The 16,844-nt window shown below is 41.9% G+C and overlaps 1 protein-coding gene and 1 long non-coding RNA gene across 5 annotated transcripts in view; one reads left to right on the forward strand and one right to left on the reverse strand.

Moving 5' to 3' along the window:
• Positions 1 to 1,315, reverse strand: part of TICAM2 (TIR domain containing adaptor molecule 2) — a 16,894-nt gene extending 15,579 nt beyond the window's left edge. Inside the window, exon 1 of one of the 4 annotated variants that reach the window (XR_011258046.1) lies at positions 663 to 1,315. The gene's annotated coding sequence lies outside the window, so the exon portion shown is untranslated. The remainder of the gene's footprint in view (positions 1 to 662) is intronic. The other 3 variants (XR_011258045.1, XM_069595311.1, XM_069595312.1) reach the window with 3 other exon arrangements.
• LOC138443264 (uncharacterized) lies at positions 761 to 16,287 on the forward strand. The gene is made up of 2 exons (XR_011258049.1): positions 761 to 1,286; positions 15,298 to 16,287. It is a non-coding gene; the product is annotated as an uncharacterized lncRNA (long non-coding RNA).
• Positions 16,288 to 16,844: the final 557 nt, after the last annotated feature.

Genomic DNA, 16,844 nt, shown 5'->3' on the forward strand with positions numbered 1-16,844 from the left:
ATAACTGATTTATCAGGAGGTATTTGTTAAATGAATAAATTTTTAAAATATCACAGGGAGCAAATGACTCTACAGATGAGGTGTAAAAGATCCAATACACAGCTGGACATCTGAGGAATGTTCATTTTGCTTCAGGAGGAGGAGGTAAGTCATTACTCTGTATCTGCTCATCTACTTTTTGATTTCAGTGAGTTGCTTAACTCCATCTGCAACCAACACATTAATTACGATGTTAAAACGGGCCATATTTTTAAAGTTTACTGCCATGAAAAACTGGATAGGTCCTAACAAATACTGAAAACGAGCTCACCGCTGCCAGCCCTAATTCTTTTCATCCAAATTAGCTTTTGGACAAGGTCCCAAATAAGCAAACCAAAACCAAAACTTTCAGCACAGACTCAAGCGTGCTTGGGGGAGACTCCCACCAGGAGAACTTTTAAGCCTTCTGAGACGCTGGGCTCTTTGCTTAGGGTTCTGAGATTTCTTCAAAAAAAAAAAAAGGTTTTCTAGTTAAAATGAAGCTTCAAGAAAGGTAGAGTTTCGAGAGGGATTCTCCCCTCGGAGGAAGGCGACTCAGCCGAATAGACGGCCGGCTCCCCCACCCCCCGGCTCCCCGAGGTGGCGGCCCGCCCAGCGCCCGACCCTCCCGGGCCCCGGCCCACCCGCGCGGACGCCGGCTACTTGCCGGGGAGGTGCGCTGCTCCGAGCCCCACGGCGACGTCTGCCTCGCCCGCCGAGCGCTAGGCCACTTCCGGTGGGCGGGGGTCGAGACGGCCGGCCGGCGGCGCGGACCCGCCCCACGCCCGCGGCACGAGCGCGGCGCGCGGAAGTCCGGGGGCCGGCGCGTCCCGCCCCTCGGGGGCGCGCCGCCGCTTGGAGGTTTACGGGCCCACCCCACCCGCGGGGAGGCTGGGGTGCATCAGGCTGGAAGTCTTCGGGTGGCGGCGGGAAGGAGCCGGCCGGGACGGCGAAGGAGAGGAGCTCGCGCAGGGGAGTTCAGCCCGCACTCCTGCCTTGGTGTTATTGTCTTTTAAAGGCCCGCGAGAGCCGACTCGGAGGCTAGGAGGGAAGAAGGGCTCCACTGTCTCTTCCCTGCAGACCTGGGCGCTGGGGTGGGAGCTGCAGCCGCGGCCTCTGCGTCTACCCAGCGCGCCCAAACACAGCCTGCAGCAAGCCCCGGGGCTCCCAACAGAAGCCTCTAGACTCTATAAAGGAAAGAAACAGCCAGTTTCACCCAAACTCTCTAAGACCCTCCTCGAGGTACAGCGACTCTCCAGTTCCTCCAGGTTGGTCCCTTGACTTTTCCTTTCTCTTTGGGGTTCTCTCACTGACGGCTGCAGCAATCAACCACATCCCTGGTTAGGGACGGTGGCGCATCAGTAACCACCCCCCGCCCCCTAAACGCACACACGCACACATGCCGGGCCCAAAGCCACCTTGAGAAAGATTCCTTTCTCAGATTCTGTATCGCAGCGGAAACGCCACTGAATGTTTCAGTTCAGTTCAGTCGCCCGGTCGTGTCCGACTCTGCGACCCCATGAATCGCAGCACGCCAGGCCTCCCTGTCCATCACCAAATTCCGGAGTTCACTCATACTCACGTCCATCGAGTCAGTGATGCCATCCAGCCATCTCATCCTCTGTCGTCCCCTTCTCCTCCTGCCCCCAATCCGTCCCAGCATCAGAGTCTTCCGGTGAGTCAACTCTTGGCATGAGGTGGCCAAAGTACTGGAGTTTCAGCTTTAGCATCATTCCTTCCAAAGAAATCCCAGGGCTGATCTCCTTCAGAAGGGACTGGTTGGATCTCCTTGCAGTCCAAGGGACTCTTAAGAGTCTTCTCCAACACCACAGTTCAAAAGCATCAGTTCTTCGGCCCTCAGCTTTTTTCACATCCATACATGACCACTGGATAAACCATAGTCTTGACTAGACGGACCTTTGTTGGCAATGTCATGTCTCTGCTTTTCAATATACTATCTAGGTTGGTCATAACTTCTTTCAAGGAGTAAGCGTCTTTTAATTTCATGTCTGCAGTCACCATCTGCAGTGATTTTGAAGCCCCCAAAAATAAAGTCTGACACTGTTTCCACTGTTTCCCCATCTATTTCCCATGAAGTGATGGGACTCGATGCCATGATCTTCGTTTTCTGAATGTTGAGCTTTAAGCCAACTTTTTCACTCTCCTCTTTCACTTTCATCAAGAGGCTTTTTTATTTTTTATTTATTTATTTTTTTTAAGAGGCTTTTTTAGTTCCTCTTCACTTTCTGCCATAAGGGTGGTGTCATCTGCATATCTGAGGTTATTGATATTTCTCCTGGCAATCTTGATTCCAGCTTGTGCTTCTTCCAGCCCAGCGTTTCTCATGATGTACTCTGCATATAAGTTAAATAAGCAGGGTAGGAAGAACAAAAAACAACCAAGTAATCTAAGACGATGAAAAGCCAGACCGTAATCCTACCATCTCTCAGGCTTCCAATCCTAATCATACCCAAAGACCCCAATTCAGAAATCACATACACGACCACCACCCCACCTCCCCTATCCTGTATGCGGGCCCTTTTCAGGCAATCCCTACTCACTGCTGAAGGAGGAGAACTCCATTAGGAAACCTCAGAGAAGACAATGAATAGTAAACTGGAATTGAAGGCCCACTCATGGGAAGAGTTGACTCACTGGAAAAGACTCTGATGCTGGGAGGGATTGGGGGCAGGAGAAGGGGACAACAGAGGATGAGATGGCTGGATGGCATCACCGACTTGATGGACGTGAGTTTGAGTGAACTCCGGGAGTTGGTGATGGACAGGGAGGCCTGGCATGCTGCGATTCATGGGGTTGCAGAGTCAGACACGACTGAGCAACTGAACTGAACTGAACTGAGCTGAACCTGGATCTCCGGGGCTTCCCTGGTGGCTCAGCTGGTAAAGAACCCGCCTGCAATTCAGGAGACCCAGGTTCCATCCCTGGGTTAGAAAGATCCCCTGGAGAAGGGAATCCCCTGGAGGAGGGAACCCACCCCCGTATTCTTGCCTGAAGATTCCCATGGACAGAGGAGCACCTGGATCTCAGAGGCTTACTACATACAGGTAGAGCTAGGTTATTTTCTCTCCCTCTCCCCACTACCTAACATCAGGATGGACCATCGAAGGTGGCACTGGCTGACTAGTTACTTGGTGAAATGCCCTATTAAGCCTGTGTCAACACAATTCCTTATCCACCGACAGCGGGTTTTCCTCCACCCTGTTTCACCCTTTCAGGTAAATAGTCGCCTCCCTGTTCCTAACCCTGATTTCGGTGTTGACCATCTGGTGATGTCCATGTGTAGAGTCTTCTCTTGTGTTGTTGGAAGAGGGTGTTTGCTATGACCAGTGCATTTTCTTGGCAAAACTCTATTAGCCTTTGCCCTGCTTCATTCCGTATTCCAAGGCCAAATTTGCCTGTTACTCCAGGTGTTTCTTGACTTCCTACTTTTGCATTCCAGTCCCCTATAATGAAAAGGACATCTTTTTTGGGTGTTACTTCTAAAAGGTCTTGTAGGTCTTCATAGAACCGTTCAACTTCAGCTTCTTCAGCATTACTGGTTGGGGCATAGTCTTGGATTGCTGTGATATTGAATGGTTTGCCTTGGAGACGAACAGAGATCCTTCTGTCGTTTTTGAGATTGCATCCAAGTACTGCCTTTCGGACTCTTTTGTTGACGATGATGGCTACTCCGTTTCTTCTAAGGGATTCCTGCCTGCAGTAGTAGATATAATGGTAATCTGAGTTAAATTCACCCATTCCAGTCCATTTTAGTTCACTGATTCCTAGAACATCAACGTTCACTCTTGCCAACTCCTGTTTGACCACTTCCAATTTGCCTTGATTCATGGACCTAACATTCCAGGTTCCTATGCAATATTACTCTTCACAGCATCAGACCTTGCTTCTATCACCAGTCACATCCACAGCTGGGTATTGTTTTTGCTTTGGCTCCATCCCTTCATTCTTTCTAGAGTTATTTCTCCACTGATCTCCAGTAGCATATTGGGCACCTACTGACCTGGGGAGTTCCTCTTTCAGTATCCTATCATTTTGCCTTTTCATACTGTTCACGGGGTTCTCAAGGCAAGAATACTGAAGTGGCTTGCCATTCCCTTCTCCAGTGGACCACATTCTGTCAGACCTCTCCACCATGACCCGCCCCTCTTGGGTGGCCCCACGGGCATGGCTTGGTTTCATTGAGTTAGACAAGGCTGTGGTCCTAGTGAGATTAGATTGACTAGTTTTCTGTGAGTATGGTTTCAGTGTGTCTGCCCTCTGATGCCCTCTTGCGACACCTACCATCTTACTTGGGTTTCTCTTACCTTGGACGTAGGGTATCTATTCACGGCTGCTCCAGCAAAGCATAGCCACTGTTCCTTACCTTGGATGAGGGTTATCTCCTCACCGCTGCCCCCCCGACCTTGAACATGGAATAGCTCCTCTAGGCCCTCCTGCGCCCGTGCAACCACCGCTCCTTGGACGTGGGGTTGCTCCTCCTGGCTGCTGCCCCTGGCCTCGGGCGTGGGGTAGGTCCTCTCAGCTGCTCTGCGCTGTCGCAGCCTGGCACTCTCGGCCGCTGCCCCTGACCTCAGAAGTGGGGTAGCTGAAACTCCAGTACTTTGGCCACCTCGTGTGAAGAGTTGACTCATTGGAAAAGACTCTGATGCTGGGAAGGATTGGGGGCAGGAGAAGAAGGGGACGACAGAGGATGAGATGGCTGGATGGCATCACTGACTCGATGGACGTGAGTCTGAGTGAACTCCGGGAGTTGGTGATGGAGAGGGAGGCCTGGCGTGCTGCGACTGATAGGGTCGCAAAGAGTCGGACACGACTGAGCGACTGAACTGGACTGAACTGTTCCTAACCCTGGTACTTTTGTTGCCTTCATTTTCTCTGGCAATCTCCCTTTGGCAACTGACACACTTGACCACTGTCTCCTCCAGATACTCAATTTCCTTGATATTAACAACCCAGGGAGACTTCATGCTCATCCAACTTGTTAAAATTCTCTTTCATTTTTTTTCTGCCTGTTCCTCTTCCTCTGACAGCCCTTCAAATCACTGCTTTCCAAACCTTTTCATTGAAATACCATTAATGACAAAGGTGATAAACATTTACTTCCCCAGTCACCACCCACATTACACGTGTAAATGAACCTTAAGTGATTCATGTCAAGGACAAATTGAATAGCTTCATTTTAGGTTTTAAGTTGCTCCAAATTTTGCATTGTTCTTCATAAATATTCACATGCTGTACTAAAATTTCAAATTGGTCACAAGTTTAAGTTTTCTTCTCAAATTACCCAGTACAGGTTTCAAGAAAACACACCTATCACTTATGCCACAAGTATGAATTATTTAGTGTCTTCTATGTGCTAGGCACTAGGGATACAATGTGTATAAGACAGACATCGCCCAGTGCTCATGGAGCTTTTGCAGCCTAGAGCAGGAGACAGACAAGGGGCGCTGTTTACAATTCAGATCTACTCACTGAAAAGAATGGATGAATGAATGGAAGAAAGCAGAGTAAAGTGGGGAGTGCTAATTACGTCAGTAAAGAGATGGCTTCTCTGACATGCAGGATGTTTTTCCTGTGGCTTCACACCCCTGAAACCCTTGTCATTCCTTGCGGGTGTTTTCAGGATGTTGATCCACTGTCCTCTTTCACTTACTCTGCCATTTCCCTGGATATCTTACGTATGTCCAGCAGACTCACCTCAGTCAGTAAGGGCATAAATGATTTGTACATGATTAATGAACTTCATTTCATTAACATATACAGGTTATGGCACTTAATGCAATTTCAGAATATTCTTTTCAGATACATACCGAACATTAACAAAATCAGATCATATTTTTGGCCACTGAGAAAGTCTCCACAAAGCCAAATCAAAACAAATCAAAAGACTGAAAAAAAAATGAGTATCTACACTAACCACTAATCTGGAAAACAAAAGCAAAAAGAAAAACAAGAAAAGCTCCTGTATGTTTGGAAGTTAAAAGGCAGACTTAAAAATATACCATGGATCAAAACATCACAACATGACTCATCAAGTATTTTGACTTGAATATGACTAAAAATACTAAATATCAAAACTTGCGGGATGCAGATAAAATATGAGAGGAATTTCTGTTCCTAAACACACGTCAGAAAACAGCAGGGAGTCACTTATCTGCACAACCACATCAGGCAATCGGGGAGCAAGCTGTTTGTTCTCTTCCCGCCATCTTGGGCCCTGTGGGGGCCTGCTGGGAACAGGACTTTTAAAACGACGAATACGTCTGGCAGGCTGTGGTCCAAGGCCATCTTTGCTGGCTATACGCAGGGTCTACGGAGCCAGAGGGAACACACAACTGTCTTGAAAATTGAAAGTGTATATGCTCGAAATGAACTGAATTCTATCTAGGCAAGAGATGTGCTTATGTGTACAAAGCAAAGAACACACACAGTGATGCCTGGGGGAAAACCTAATAAAACCAGAGTAATCTGGGAAAAGATAACTCACGCTCATGGAAACAGTGGCATGGCTCCTGCCAAATTCCAAAGCAACCTTCTTACAAAGGCCATTGGACACAGAATCCATGTGATGCGGTTCTCTTCAAGGATTTAAACTTAAGTAAATCAATAAAAGTGTGGTTTTAAAAAAAAATCAGGGAAGAAAAAAACCCAGGGAATGAAATCCAAATAAAAAGACAGAAAAAACAAAAATAAGGCCAGAAATTAAAGAAACAGGGAAAAATAACAGAGGACCAACAAGAGCAAAATGTGGTTTTTTGAAAAAGATTAATAAAATTAATAAGCCACTGGTAAAACTAAGTAGGAAAAAAATAAACAGAAGATAGAGATAACAGTATTAGAAATAAAAAGGAACTATCACCACAGGTCCTAAGACATTTAAAATGTGAAAGATACTAACAGCTTTGTTCCTATCAACTAGGTGAAATAAACTGGGGGAGGCAGTTGTCCATGCATCTCTTGTGTTCCTCTCTGTCTTAATAAGTACATGCAAGATCCTGGCTACCATTTACCTGAGCCATTTCTCAGGGCAGCATGTACAGTCGGCAAGCATGAGATATGAGGCAGTCGCCCTCCACAGAGGACAAGCAGGCTTACTGCTCGCTGTGAGAGTGGTGGATCCCTTCAGCTCAGTGCTCCTCAGGTGTGACACAGGCCGCTGCATACACGCTGAAAGTAGTGCTGCCTACTGTGTCACGAGCGATAAACCCTTTTTTCTGATCCAGGGGTTGTGTGTCTTCTGCCAGAATCCATCAAACAGTAACAGGCATTGTATGTGGGTAAAATCAAATCCCAGACCTGACAAAATGGGTAGGAGGCACTTACAGTGATTCTGAAGATACCATCAAATTCTCTCCACTCAAAACAAATGTAAACTGGACCAAACAGTCAAAAACTATCACTCGACGGCTCCGGAAATTGACCAGATGCAACAAGTTGATAATCATTTATTCACTGAAAAATCCTGCTGAATTCTGGGTTGGAATCTGTGGCATTCTTGCCAGGAACTAACTGTTCTCATCTCCCGACCCTCGTACACACCTCAGCTTTGTTGGGGCAACAGTGCTACCACTGTGAGGCCAACAAGGCCAGGAGCCCAAATACTGCTCTCAGTCAAGTCCACACCTGGTGTGCTGTCATAAAAACTGCAAACTTGGGAGGACATAAATGGGGAAAGCTCACAGGTGGTAGCCTGAAGTCGTGGCTCATGTGAGGTGTACAGCAGACCAGTGGACTAGCCAAAAATCTACAGGGAGATTCTGGAGATGAGAGAACCCACTGAGGGTCAAGGTCAGCTCATCACTTACCTTCGCATGACTGGAAGGTTACATGAACACAGGGAGAAACACACCTGCCCCTGCAGATATCTGCGTTTGAACCCTGGTTCTAGCACTAACTGTGTGACCTTCGGCAAGTCAGTTTAATCATTCTGTGTGTCAGTTTCTTAAATCTGTGAAGTGGGAAAGAGCAGTGTTGAGAGGAACACATAAATTATATTGGATGCAGGACACAGTGCAGCAGGCATATCGTGTTACTAAAGTGTTTACTGCTTGGTTCAGTTCAGTTCAGTCACTCGGTCGTGTCCAACTCTTCACCATCCCATGGACTGCAGCACGCCAGGCCTCCCTGTTCATCACCAACTCCCAGAGTTCACTCAGACTCACGTCCATTGAGTCGGTGATGCCATCCAACCGTCTCAACCTCTGTCGTCTCCTTCTCTGGCCTTCAATCTTTCCCAGCATCAGGGTCTTTTCCAATGAGTCAGCTCTTTGCATCAGGTGGCCAAAGTATTGGCGTTTCAGCTTCAGCATTAGTCCTTCCAAAGAATTTTCAGGACTGATTTCCTTTAGGATGGGCTGGTTGGATCTCCTTGCAGTCCAAGGGGCTCTCAAGAGTCTTCTCCAACACCACAGTTCAAAAGCATCAATTTTTCGGTGCTCAGCTTTCTTTATAGTCCAACGCTCACATCCATACATGACCACTGGAAAAACCATAGCCTTGACTAGACAGACCTTTGTTGGCAAGGTAATGTCTCTGCTTTTTAACATGCTGTCTAGGTCATAACTTTTCTTCCAAGAAGCAAGCATCTTTTAATTTCATGGCTGTAGTCACCATCTGCAGTGATTTTGGAGCCCAAGAAAATAAAGTCTGCCACTGTTTCACCATCTACTTGCCATGAAGTGATGGGACCAGATGCCATGATCTTAGTTTTCTGAATGTTGAGTTTTAAGCCAACTTTTTCACTCTCCTCTTTCACTTTCATCAAGAGGCTCTTTAGTTCTTCACTTTCTGCCGTAAGGGTGGTGTCATCTGCCTATCTGAGGTTATTGATATTTCTCCCAGCAATCTTGATTCCAGCTAGTACTTCATCCAGCCCAGTGTTTCTCATGATGTACTCTGCATAGAAGTTAAAGAAGCAGGGTGCCAACAGACAGCCTTGACATACTCCCTTCCCTATCTGGAACCAGTCTGTTGTTCCCTGTCTGGTTCTAACTGTTGCTTCCTGACCTGCATTCAGATTTCTCAAGAGGCAGGTCAGGTGGTCTGGTATTCCCATCTCTGGAACAATTTTACAGTTTGCTGTGATCCACACAGTCAAAGGCTTTGGCACAGTCAATAAAGCAGAAGTAGATGTTTTTTTTTGGAACTCTCTTGCTTTTTCTATGATCCAGCAGATGTTGGCAATTTGATCTCTGGTTCCTCTGCCTTTTCTAAATCCAGCTTGAACATCTGAAAAGTTCATGGTTCATGTACTCTTGAAGCCTGGCTTGGAAAATTTTGAGCATTACTTTACTAGCATGTGAGATGAGTGCAATTGTATGGTAGTTGGAACATTCTTTGGCACTGCCTTTGGGATTGGAATGAAAACTGACCTTTTCTAGTCCTGCGGCCACTGCTGAGTTTTCCAAATTTGCTGGCATATTGAGTGCAGCACTTTCACTTTTTTTGTTTGTTTACCATTACTACTTCTCAAAATGTTACTACTTCTCAGAGTGTTTTAAAAACACTTGCATCAGCATTTTGGGGAGGTGTCCAAGATTCAGTCCAGGTGTACTGAATCAAAGTCTTAGAGTCATGGGAAAGAACCTGAGAAAGATGTTTTTTTACAAGTTGACTAAGTGATTCTTATACCACCAATATTTGAGAACTATTGTTTTTAGGTAAGATTTATATTATAGTTTTATGCTTGGGGTCTTTGTCCATGTGCCTTGTAGGTACAAACTATCATATTTACTTCAGTATCCTCACTGCCGAGCACACAGTAGGTAGTCAAACATCTATTAAATAACAGAAAGCTTTATTTAAAGTCAGTCAGCATCCAGCTCTGCAATTCCCACCATGCAGAATAAATTACAAATTAGGCTTGGAATTTAAACCTTTGCACTAATATGAAAAAGCTAAAATTACTCTTATAGAGCAGTGATTCTTTAATAAAACTTTGTGAATCATGAACTCCCAAAAATGTGATAAACACTATAAACTCTCTTCAGAAAACTAAAGATATGTTAAAACTTGCAAATAATTTTAAGGGATTCACCTCAGGTTAAAAAAAATCTCATATAAACACTGACTTATAAAAACTCTGTTTCTTAAAACAAAACACTAGGTTCTTATTTATCACTGAATCCCTATTACTAGAAAAAAGGATAGACAGAGCATATTTGGCACTAAATAAATATTTGCTTAATGAATAAATGAGTCACTGGCCAAAGGATGTTATCATCTGGAACTCCTTGAGTCACCCAAGGGTGACGTACAATAGAGAATGAAAGCAGAGACTGTATATCTTATTCATGACTGAGTTGTAACCTAGAACTTCTACAAGTGGGAAATGAAAAAAAACAGGTCATTTGGACCAGTGTTTCCACTTAAGCTGAAACATGAGGAAACACAATAAATACCTTAAGACACAGATAGAATTCACCCTGTCAAATTCAGGAAGTTTGTACCCTCACTCCAGGGTAGCGCCCTTGGGCTCCAGTCTAGAGCAATAGGTGTCTCACCACTTTTGGTGGATGCCTAACCCAACCTTTGTCTTTCCAACTCTTGTTGATGAAAATACAACTCTGCTTCTCAACTTATTTCTCGAGACTGGTAGCCACCCCATGGCAAAAGAGGCTTCACTATTAATATTTCCTGAACTCAAACTAGAAAACAAGAAAATCGTAAAAAGCTGCAATCAATGAAACAGACATTAAATACATACCAAGGAAGACAATGGATTTGTGACAACTGGTAGACAGGATAAAGAAGTCAAACAGAGAAAGGCAAATACTGTATTTCACTTATATGTGGAATCCAAAAAACAAATGAACAAACGAAACAGAAATAGGCATAGATACAGGTAATAAACAGGTGGTTGTCAGAGGGAAGAGGGATGGAGGGATGAATGAAACAGGTAAGAGAAATTATGGGGTACACATTTCCATACAAAATAAATGAGTCTCTGGGATGAAGTGTACAGTGTGGGGAATACACTCAATAATAATAGAACGTGTTTGTATGGTGAGAGCGGGCAGCTAGACTCATCATGACCATTTTGCAATGTACAGAAATACTGGATCACTATGCTATGCAGCAACCAAACCACCTCATAGAAAGAGGTCAGATCTGTGGTCACCAGAGGCAGAGATGTCGTTCTCGGGGGCAAGGGGGGACTGAATGAAGGTGGACAAAAGGCATAAACTACCAGTTATAAGATAAATAAGCACTAAGGATATAAAGTACATTATCAATATAATTAACATTGCTGTATATTATACATGAAAGTTGCTAAGAGAATTGTTAAGAACTCATTAAGAATTCTCATCATAAAAATTTTTAAAAAAATTTTATTATATATCTATATGAGATGATGGGTGTTCACTGAAATTACTGTGGTAATCATTTCACGATATATTTAAGTCAAATTCTGCTGTACACCTTTAAATTTATATGGTGCTGCATGTCAATTACATTCCAATAAAAACGGAAAAAAATACCAGCTCTTTGGAGTAATAAAAAAAATAAAAGTGATAAACCTCTGGTAAGACTGGTTAAGTAAAAAAGAAAGAAGTACAAATATCTTATGTAATACACGGTGGTATAAATTTGTATACTACATATAGCAGTATTAGGAATGAAAAGCAGGACATCAGTACAGATCTGGCATAAAATTTAAAAAGGAAGGAATAATATTGTGCTAATAAATTTGAAAATGTAGATGAAATGGACAGACTTTCAGGAACATTCCATTTATCAGTATTACATATTAATAGAAACAGTCTTACTAATTAAAAAAAAAAATGAAGTCAGCATCCCACAAAAACCACACCAGACTCCAACCAAGCAAACTTCACCTTAGATTTGTAGTAAAACATTTCAGGAAAAGTGATGCAAATCTTACAGAAGCTCCTCCAGCAACTAGGAAAAGAAAGCTACTCTCTAACTCACTGGATATGGATGTGTAACCTTGATAAACAAACCAAATCCGGCTGTCAAAACTAACATCACATCATGACCAGACTTGCTGTACTTCAGAAGAAGGTTGGTTTAATAATAGGAAAGCAATTCTCTGACCACATAAAAAGAGTAAAGAGAATAAAGGCGGCAAACAATCATCTTCCTCAATAAATTCAGAAAAAAGTTTTTGATAAAGTTCAACAGCATTTAGATCATAAAAAATTCTTTGCAAACTAAGAATAGAAGGGAAGTTTCCCAATTTAGTAAAAATCCCATAAACTGTCTATGGAAACCCTGAAAGCATGCCTATAGAACAGAAACAGAACAAGAATGTCTGAAATGGCTTCTATTCAGCATTGTAGTGGAGGTCTCTGCAAATGTAATTAGACAAGGAAAACGAAAGAAAGGTGTGAGAAACAGGAAGAAAATCTGTCCTCACTTGCAGATGATACAACTATATATAGAAAAGTCCAAAAGAATATACAAATTACAAGAACTGACAAAAGAATTTAGCAAAGTGCTGAATAGAAGAATCAATCTTAAAGTTGTTTCCACATATCAGCAACAAATGAAAAATAAGCAATTTAAGGATTATAATAGCATGAAAAAATATAAAGAAAATAAGATTAACTTAACAAAAGTATATGGAACTCATATATGAAGATGCTTACAAATCTTTATCAAAAGCTCTAAAGACCGTAACAATGCAAAGAGGTTCATTCAATGGAAAATGCACTATTAAAAAGAGGAAACTGTTCATACACTAAATACAATTTTTAATCAAAATTCTAACATTTTGTTTTGAAAATTTTATTTTGAAACCTGTGCAACTCTGAACTTTGTTTTAAAGTGTAAAGCACAGATTACAGCCAATATCTTAAAGAACAAGGTAGGAACATTTGTTTTACCAATATCAAGAACTGTTAAAGCTTAATAATTAAGAAAGGATGTTACTGGTATATGAACAAGATGTTAATGGAATAAAACAGAGCCCAGAAATAGACTCAGATAAATATGGGCACTTAACAGATGAAAGATTTGGCATGGCAAATCAACAGAGAGATTAGTTTTTAAGGGGTAGGGGAACAAACCTGTTTACCTACCTTATCCCAAACAAAAAACTCAATCCAAGTAGAAGACAAAACTATCATATTTTAGAACATAGTACAGAAGATATTCATGACCTCAGGATAGAGAAGTATTTCTTTAACAACACATTAAAACACCAACAAGCCCAGAGGGACGGTACGGGGAGGGAGGTGGGAAGGGGGTTCAGGATGGGGAACACGTGTACACCCGTGGTGGATTCATGTTGATGTATGGCAAAACCAATACAATATTGTAAAGTAATTAGCCTCCAATTAAAATAAATAAATTTAAATTAAAAAAAAAAACACCAACAAGATGGGAAAAGACTGATGTATTTCACTAGAAGCAGAAAGATAAACACGAACTGTGAGAAGATATTTGAAATAGTTATAACCAAAAGATTAATCTCCTGAATATATAAAGGAATCCTGTTAATCAAGACATTCAGTTTTTTTAAATGGGCAAAATATCTGAACAAGGACTTCACAAAAGAGGAAATATATGTGGTAGGCAAACCTGTGAGGAAAAAAATAACTTCACAGAAAAATGAAGCAACAATGAGGTTTGACAGCAGTTTCTTTAAAAATATACACATATATCTAGAAAAATAACTGAAAAACATCAAAATGGATAACAGACTTCTGGGTGGGTTTTATTCTTCGAATCATTATTTCTCAAATTCTTTCTCTGGCTGCATCGGGTCTTAGTAGCAGCATGTGGGATCTAGTTTCCTGACCAGGGATTGAAGCCGGGCCCCCTGCATTTGGAGCACGGAGTCTCAGCCACTGGACTGCCAGGGAAGCTCCTCTCAAATTCTTAAGTGTTGCTTTTACATCATTGCAAACCCAGGAGACTCTAAAGTTTTAAAAGTCTAACAGCACAAACGTGGAACTTTCCACTGTTACTGGTGAAAGCACTAATTGATACTATGGCTTTAAAAAGTTAGATGTCACCTAGTGAAGAAGACACACACACTAAGCAAACATTCCACTCCTAGATGTATCCTCTATAAAGTCACTTAGTCGTGTCCAACTCTGTGACCCCATGGACTGTACAGTCCATGGAATTCTCCAGGCCAGAATACTGGAGTGGGTATTCTCCGGGGGATCTTCCCAACCCAGGGATCAAACTGGGGTCTCCATTGCAGGTGCGTTCTTTACCAACTGAGCTATCAGGGAAGCCCTGGTATTCTCAAGGGATGATACAGATGTGCAAACAGGACATAACATACAAAAATGTTCATAGTGGCTTTAGAATAGCAAAAATCTAGGAACAATTCAAATGCCATCGTGTAAGAAAAGATCATAACTTTAGTATATTTATAAGATGGACTACTACACAGTAACGACACTATAGCTATATGCTTTAACATGGATGACTCTGCTAAACAAAGTCACAAAGGAATATATGTAACATCTAATTTATTAAATAGAATTTAATATTCCATTAAACTTCATTTATTCATGTTTACTTCTGCCTGATTTTTTGGGGCATTTTTCAGGAATGTAGACATCAGTACTATTCGGAGTGTGGCCCAGCGACCACACTGAACTGTTGCTGATGAGGAGAGAAGCACGTGAGTAAGCATGCACAGAAAGCAAGCATTCAGGCAGGCTGACAGCAATTTGGTATTAATAAGATATTCAAACACGTGATTTTGTATTTACTAATAAAAAACTGAGTTTGTGATTACTTGGAAAATTTTTTAAAAGTTCAAGAACTAGCATATATAACTAGTAAAAAGAAAAAATATTTTCATTACAAGTGAAACACTGGTTATCGCTAATGAAGAAACAGTCAGGAAAGGATACACAGAGCCTTTTATGGTGTTGGCAATACTACATTTCTTAATCTGAGCATGGGTTATTCAGTATGTGCTTTATAATTTTATTTCTCTTTAAGCTGTACATGTTTAATACCCTGTTTACAATTTTTTAAAGTTTTAAAAATTTGTTATAGACAATACCAATTCTTTAAAAATATATACATTAATCTGTAGAAAAACTGAAATACATCAAAGTGGATGGTGGATTACTGGTCACTTTTACTCTCTGAACCACAGTTTCTCAAATGAAAGACATCAAAGTGGATGGTGGATTACTGGTCAGTTTTACTCTGTGAACCACAATTTCTCAAATGAAATACATCAAAGTTGATGGTAGATTCCTGGTCAGTTTTACTCTATGAACCACAATTTCTGAAATCCCTGTGTTCCCTTCTCTTTTTAAGGTAGTAGTGAGTGAGTGAGTGAGTCAAAGTTGCTCAGTCATGTCCAACTCTGCGGCCCCATGGACGTTACAAACCACGGAATTCTCCAGGCCAGCACACTGGAGTGGGGAGCCTTTCCCTTCTCCAGGGCATCTTCCCAACCCAGGGATCGAACCCAGGTCTCCCGCATTGCAGGCGGATTCTTTACCAGCTGAGCCACAAGGTAATAGTAGTCACTAGTAATTACAGCACTAAAAACAGATTATGCCAGACCCTGTGTTATTTCTAGATTTCAGCAAACATCCTAATAATGCTAGCTTGTGGATAAAGTGGAGAAATGTAGACTGAAAAATAGCACATACTGTGGTTTAGGGATAACATCCCTGTATTTTCCTCCAGAATTTGGAAAACAACCAAGATGGAGAAGTTATTCAGGAGATCACCTTTACTAGTAACAACATATTTTTTTTATCTATACCAATAAATAGACATCCCTGATTTAGAGATTAATTCAACTGCTGGCCTAGCTAGACAACCATGCTCCCTCCCGACTTTGGAAGAGGACAAAGCAAAATGCTGTGGGAAGTCTTTTGATCTATTTATTTTCTTGCTCCTTTAGCACCCTGTAGGTATCTTAGAATCCTCAAGTGCTTCCTGCTTCACGACTTACTAACATTAGTTCCTTATATAGCTATCTCATCTCCCCCAACTGTTATGTTCCTGGAAGTCAGATTATCTTACTCATTTTTGAAACTCCTAGCAGATTATTATGTACACGATGGACTTCTGTATTTGTTACATATTATTTAAGAGCCGTATGAGCTTAGGTTACAGTAAGAACTTTAAGAACTAAAGAAAGATCAAGAGATTAAATTGGACCAATGACAAAAACACAGCTATTATTAAGCACTTGTGTATGATAGACATGGAGCCTAAGTGCTTTATAATAAATATCTCATTATATTCTCATTGTAGTAGAAATAACCTTAGTAACAAATGAAGAAAAAGAAATATATGGAGTTAACAAGATCATTTGTGTGAGATCACCCAACCATGATCTGATCTTGTCTATAACTCCAAAACCAAAGCACTGAACCACTACTGAGGTATATTGCTAAGCCTTCAGAGATCTACTCTTCAGTGGTATTTGTAGGTACTACAGCATAGTGGTTGAGAAAGAGGGATCTGAAACCACAGTGCCATGGCTCATATATTTTGCTAATTACTGATATACAGGCAGGTTTCTTAACCTCCATTTCCTCATTTGTAAAATGGGAATAACATCCTTACTTCAGGGGATTATTGCAAAGATGCAATGGGTCAACACAAGTAAAAGACTGATGTTAACCTGTATTACTGTTATTTATCTGCTACTTTTGTAGACTTGTGCCTAGAAGCCAGAGTGTCCCCCATGACATTATAAAGGGGGAACAACATTGAGAAAACTTGATATTATACAACCAAGTGTTACCTTACCTAAAAACTAAGAAGCACTTTAGGGAACTGAGGGCTAAACTTCCTTTCCCAACTTTCAGTAAGAAAACCTAAAAGAAGGTTAAAAAGTGAGG

This window comes from Ovis canadensis, chromosome 7 (genome assembly GCF_042477335.2).
Source record: "Ovis canadensis isolate MfBH-ARS-UI-01 breed Bighorn chromosome 7, ARS-UI_OviCan_v2, whole genome shotgun sequence".
Taxonomy (NCBI): Eukaryota; Metazoa; Chordata; class Mammalia; order Artiodactyla; family Bovidae; genus Ovis; species Ovis canadensis.